The sequence below is a fragment of the Cryptotermes secundus genome, unplaced genomic scaffold (assembly GCF_002891405.2).
Source record: "Cryptotermes secundus unplaced genomic scaffold, Csec_1.0 scaffold789, whole genome shotgun sequence".
Lineage (NCBI taxonomy): Eukaryota > Metazoa > Arthropoda > Insecta > Blattodea > Kalotermitidae > Cryptotermes > Cryptotermes secundus.
In genome coordinates, this window is record NW_019738885.1 from 28,723 (window position 1) to 35,030 (window position 6,308).

Consider the following 6,308-nt stretch of genomic DNA (forward strand, 5'->3'; position numbering starts at 1 on the left):
AAAATATCAATTGTATTCTGTTACTGTCATATTTCATTTGATATAATGAGGGAAAACTCAAATTTTTTCGTGTTTAACCCTTATAGTGCCAGCGGGCCACTCTAGCGGCCCAGCTAGTACAAGCGAAGAATGCCAGCGGGCCGCTCTGGTGGCCCTGCTGTCTACCAGTTTCTAAACGCCTGTAATTTATTTCTGTGGTTTCAAATGTCGCGCTATTATATACCACTGTGTAGATCGATGTTTGAAGTCTACGAAACTCTGGTTTTATATCGATTGCATTAAGAATATACCCTCTGTGAATAATATCGCAACGGATGACACTATGGGCTTCCGAAGTCGGTTTGATTTCATTGTATTTCTACCTATTCGCCTATAGATGGCACTTGAATTCACTTCAGCTGGTAGAATAGGTCTTCAGCTTATATTCTGTTCCAGTCTCGTGACCTTCAAGCCAAGAACACGTGCAGTGAGGGCCTTTGTGTCTGCCTGGTTTCAAATTCTGCTTCAATTGTGCCATTTTTTTTGTGTTTTACCATGGCTAGGAGATAAATGAAGGGTGCTGACATTCACGGTTTGATGGAAGAAGATGTTGTTAGTGATTTTGAGTTGTCTGACAATGAAAATATCTCTTCAAACAGCAGCGGGAGTGAAATTTCTACATCAACTCCGCCGAAACGAGACGCAGTTCACCTGAGCGCATCAGTGAAACAAGTGACAGTGACCTTGGTGGCACAGTTGAAATCATTCACGGGGAGGTTGCTGAGGAGAGTAATATTCAGGCCCAACTCCATTTTTGTTATACAGAAACGCAAGGATCAAAGTATATCCCATCCGCACCTATGACCCAAAATCAATATTTTTATCTGTTTTCCACCACATCCCTGAACATAAATGTACCGGTGGTACATAGTCCACTTATGTTTTTTCACTTGTGCACAGTCAGTGAGAACGAGAACTGCAGTGTTTTACAAATATTGATATGATGAATAAACTATTTGGTGTACAGTTTTCAAATTTTAACCTCATATATAAAATGAATGGAGCTATCAGAAAACAACAACAGGTAATTACTTTTTCAAATATTTGATGTTGATATTATCCTTGAAAGTCAAAGTTTCGTTTTTTTTTCTAACAAAAGTACGAAAAATATTTTTTATCTTCATAATGTGCTGTGATAGAAATAAAATTGTTCCTGCACAAGAATATACATTCATCATGCAACAACCAGGAATTTTTCCAGTTATCTGACTGCAAAAATGGGATGAGTAGAATTTATTATAAATAAGCATGTAATAGTATCTGAAACGAATTTAAATGGCCTGGCAGTTAAGGGACGGCCGCTAGAGTGGCCCGCTGGCACGTTAAGTTAAATAAGATATAGTACAAATAATTATATAGTCATACAATTAACTTGAAAACGAACAGTTTGGTAATTTCTCAAGGTCCGTATAAAAAGTATCGGGGAAAGTTCCGGGAAAATAGATTTATTTCAGATATTGCTACAGTGCCTCAAAATTCTTCAAAATACATCCCTTGTGCATCGATACACTTTTGTAACGGCGTTGCCACGACAAGAAGGCTCCCTTATAGGCGGATTCTGGAAGGTCCTTAAGGGTCCGCGTGCAAGCCCCTTTGACGGCACTCAGGGTCCCATGATGGTGCCCTTTGAGGGAGGATTTCACTTGCGGGAACAGGAAAAAGTCTGCTGGTGCCAAGTCGGGACTGTAGGGGGGTTGGGGTACCGTCGCGATGCCGTTTTTTGTCAGGTAGTCGGTCACCTTGGAGCAGGTGTGACTGGGTGCATTGTCGTGATGCAATTTCCAATTTCCGGCAATGGCTGGCATCACCCGATTGACCCTTCTCTTCATTCTTCTTAGCACTTCCAGGTAAAAAGCTCCATTCACTGTTTGCCCCTCAGGTACAAATTCGTAGTGGACCACCCCCTGGGCGTCGAAGAAAACGATGAGCATGGTTTTCATTCTGGATTTGCTCATTCGCGACTTTTTTGGATGAGGTGATGCCGAAGTGTGCCATTCGGAACTTTGACGCTTTGTTTCCAGGTCGTACTCGAATATCCAACTTTCGTCTTCCGTGATGACGTTGTCCAGAAAGCCGGGGTCTTCCTCAACGCGTTGCAGAAGGTCTTCGCAAGCAGCCACTCGTCTCTGCTTTTGGTCGTCCGTCAAGACCTTCGGGACGAGTTTCGCGCAGACCTTTCGCATCGCCAAATCTTCAGTGATAATGGTGTGCACCGTCATCTTATCAATGCCAACACGATCTGCAATCATGCGCACACTTAACCGATGGTCTGAATTGAGTACGTCACGCACACGTTGCATGTTGTCGTCGGTTCTTGACGTCGACGACCGTCCACCGCGGGGCTCATTCTCCACACTCTCTCGGCCACTTTTGAAGAGCTTGTGCCACTTAAAAACTGCAGTTTGTGACATGCTTTCATCCTTGAACACTTGGCGAATCATGCCCAACGTCTCCGTACCCGATTTTCCCAGTCCAACACAAAACATGATGGCGTACCTCTGTTCAATCGTTCGCTGCATTCTGCGCTTGCACCAACTCACTCGACAGGGGTCCACTGAAAACACGGCCTGGCCTCTACAAACGCGCTCAGGCGAATGGCGCTTGGCGCGTGTTAAAGGTTAGACCCCCCTACTACGTCTGCGCGGTGCGAGCGTGCTGCGGTGTACAGTCAAGTAAGGGAAAGATATTTCCCGATACATTTTATACGGACCTTGTATTTATGGCGATGTTAAAGATTGTTGTTCCCATCGCGCAACTCATGTATCTTAAAATACTGACATTTTCAGTCATATACACAAGAATATCTGAGCAAACCAAAACGATGATATTCAGTACGAACAGAACGATTGCATCAACAAATAAAAACATTCATTGTATTCGATTCCTGTCATATTTAATTTGATACTATAAACAAGAAACTCAAATGTTTACTTGTTTAATATAAGATATTGTATAAATATCTATATAATCATATAGTTTAATTTGATACTCAACATGTTTCTAATTTCACTAGATATATTTATGACGATGTTAAAGAATTTTGTCCCCATCATGAAAATCATATTCTTAATATACTGACATTCTCAGTCACATATTTAAGAAGATATGAGCAAACGAAAACGATGTTATTCAGCAGTACAGACAGAACGATTGAATCTACAACAAAAAATATTCAGTGTATTCGGTTCCCGTCATATTTATTTTGATATTATAAGAATTAAACTCAAATACTTGCGTGTTTCAAATAACATATTGTACAAATATTTAAGTAACCATATAATTAACTTGATACCGAACCCTTTGGTAATTTCACAATATATATTTATGGCGATGTTAGAGTCTGTTGTCCCCTTCGTGCATGTATCTTAAAATACTGACATTCTCAGTCACATATGCAAGAAACATGAGCAAACCAAACGATATTATTCAGCCGCACGAGCAGAACGATTGCATCTACAACTTAAAATATTCATTGTATTAGGCCCCTGTCGCATTTAATTTGATATAAGCAAAAACTCAAATGTTTACATGTTTAAGATAAGACATTGTATAAATTTATATAATAATATTATTAACTCAAAATCGTACAGTTTGTTAATTTTACAAGATATACTTATGACGATCTTCCAGACTGTTTTCCCCACCTCGACACTTATGTTCAACAATACAGACATTCTCAGTCACGTATACAAGAAGGTATAAACAAACAAATATGGAGTTATTCAGCCTTACGAACAGAACGATTGCATCTACAACTAAAAACATTGATTGTATTCGGTTCCTGTCATATTGAATTTGATATTATAAACAAAAATCTGAAATTTTGCGTGTTTAATATCAGACATGGTATAAATACCTATATAATCATATTGTAACGTGCTTCGTTACTGAATACGCCGTAGAGATCGTTAATTGGTTTATTTAACAACCTATAAGTAACGGCTACAATTAATTATAACAATGTTACGGGTTTCCACACTTTACAAACCCTACAACCAAATCTCTTCACACTATCTTCAGTAGTCTTCACGTATTAATAACGCGGGAGCTATACAAGTCTCCCTGAATTACACACTTTCACTCGTAGGCTTGCCCGGAACTCTCGGAGGTAGCTCGAGGACTCTGATGCCGTGTTGCTAGCCACGCTGTCCGGAGTTCTTGACTGCTGCCTAGCAACTGTGATATCCCTTGGTGACGTCAGCGCAGGGAGAGTGGCGGGGTGATGACTCGCCTATTACGAGAGCGCTACGTTACCGTCACGTTCCGCTGGGGAGCTGAGGTCCTTCGTTGCGCAACACGTCACAATATAATTAGAAGTTGATAGTGTACATTTTCGTAATTTCGCAAGTTAAATTTATGGGGATGTTAAAAACTGTTGTCCCCATCTTGGAACTCATGTTCTAAAAATAATGACATTCTCTGTCACATATACAAGAAGATATGAGCAAGCCATACTTATGTTATTCAGCAGTACGAGAAGAACTATTGCTTCTACAATTACAATTCTTCATTGTGTTCGATTCCTGTCATAATTAATTTTATATTATCAGGAAAAATCTCAAATGTTTCGTTTTTAAGATATTGTACAAATATTTATATAAACATATATTTATGATGATATCGTACTTTTTGGTAATTTCAAAAGATATATTTAAGTCGATGATTAAGACTGTTGTCCCCATTGTGTAACTGATGTTCATAAAATACTGATATTATCAGTCACTAATACACGAATGTATGATCAAATCAAATCGATGTTGTTCAGCAGGGCGATTGCATCTACAACAGAAAACATTCAGTGTATTCAGTTCCTGTCATATTTAATTTGATATAATAAGCAAAAAACTCAAAAGTTTACGTGTTAAAATAGGACATGATATAGATATTTAAATACGCATATAATTTAACTTCATAACATACATATAATTTAGTTCGCAAGATATATTTATAGCGATGATAAAGAATTTTATCCCATCGTGAAACTACTGTTCTTAAAATACTCTCATTCTCAGTCGCATATACAAGAAGATATGAGAAAACGAAAACGAATTTATTCAGCAGTACGAAGAAAAGTATTGCATCTACAACTAAAAACATTCACTGTGTTCGGTCCCTGTCGCAAATATTTTGATATTATAAGCAAAAAACTCAAATGTTTATGTGCTTAAGATAAGACATTATATAAAAAATATATAATAATATTATTAACTTGAAATCTTACATTTTGCTAATTTTACAAGATATATTTATGGCGATCTTACAGACAGTTGTCCCCGTCATGACACTCATGTTCATAAAATACTGACATTCTCAGTCACGTATACAAGAAGATATGGACAAACAAATACGATGATTTTCAGGAGTACCAGCAGAACGATTGAACCTACAACTAAAAATATTGTGTGTATTGTGTTCGTGTCATGTTTAATTTGATATTATAAGCAAAATCCCAAGTGTTTAATTTTCTAAGATAATACATTATGTAATTATTTATATATAGTAATATAATTAACTTGAAACCGTACAGTTTGGTAATTTTGAAATATATATTTATGGCGATTTAATAATTGTTGTCCCCATCATGAGAACCATGTTCTTTAAATACTGATATTCTCAGTCACATATACAAGAAGATGTGAGCAAACCAAAACAATGTTGTTCAGCATTACGAAGAGAAGGATTGAATTTACAACAAAAAATTTTATTTGATTCGAATCCTGTCATATTTAATTTCATACTATAAGCAAGAAATTCAAATGTATACCTTTTTAAGATTATACATTGAATAAATATCTATATAATCATATAATTATCTTGAAAACGAAGAGGTTTGTTATTTCACATGATATGTTTTGTCGTGATAAAGAGGGTTGTCGTATCGTGAAAATCATATTTTAAATTTCTGACATTCTCAGTCACATATACAAGAAATTTTGAGCAAACCAAAACAATGTTGTTCAGCAGTATGGACAGAATGATTGCATTTACAACAAAAAACATTCATTTTATTCGGTTCCTGTCGCATTTAATTTGATATTATAAGCAAAAAACTCAAATGTTTACGTGTTAAAATAAGACATTGTATAAATATCTATTTAATAATATCATTAATTTAAAATCTTACAGTTTGGTAATTTTACAATATACAGTAAAACTTGGTTATAGCAACATCGGTTTCTGCGACACCTTGTCTATTGCGTCAAATATTCAATGGTACGAACTAATTCCTCATAAAGCAACTGTTTTTATACCTTGCTTAGTACGACATG

At 36.8% G+C, this 6,308-nt stretch overlaps 1 long non-coding RNA gene across 2 annotated transcripts in view; it reads left to right on the forward strand.

Moving 5' to 3' along the window:
- Positions 1-458: 458 nt before the first annotated feature.
- Positions 459-6,308, forward strand: part of LOC117282842 — a 13,294-nt gene continuing 7,444 nt past the window's right edge. For both annotated transcript variants that reach the window (XR_004513750.1, XR_004513749.1), the window contains exon 1: positions 459-1,063. This is a non-coding gene — a long non-coding RNA (uncharacterized LOC117282842). The remainder of the gene's footprint in view (positions 1,064-6,308) is intronic.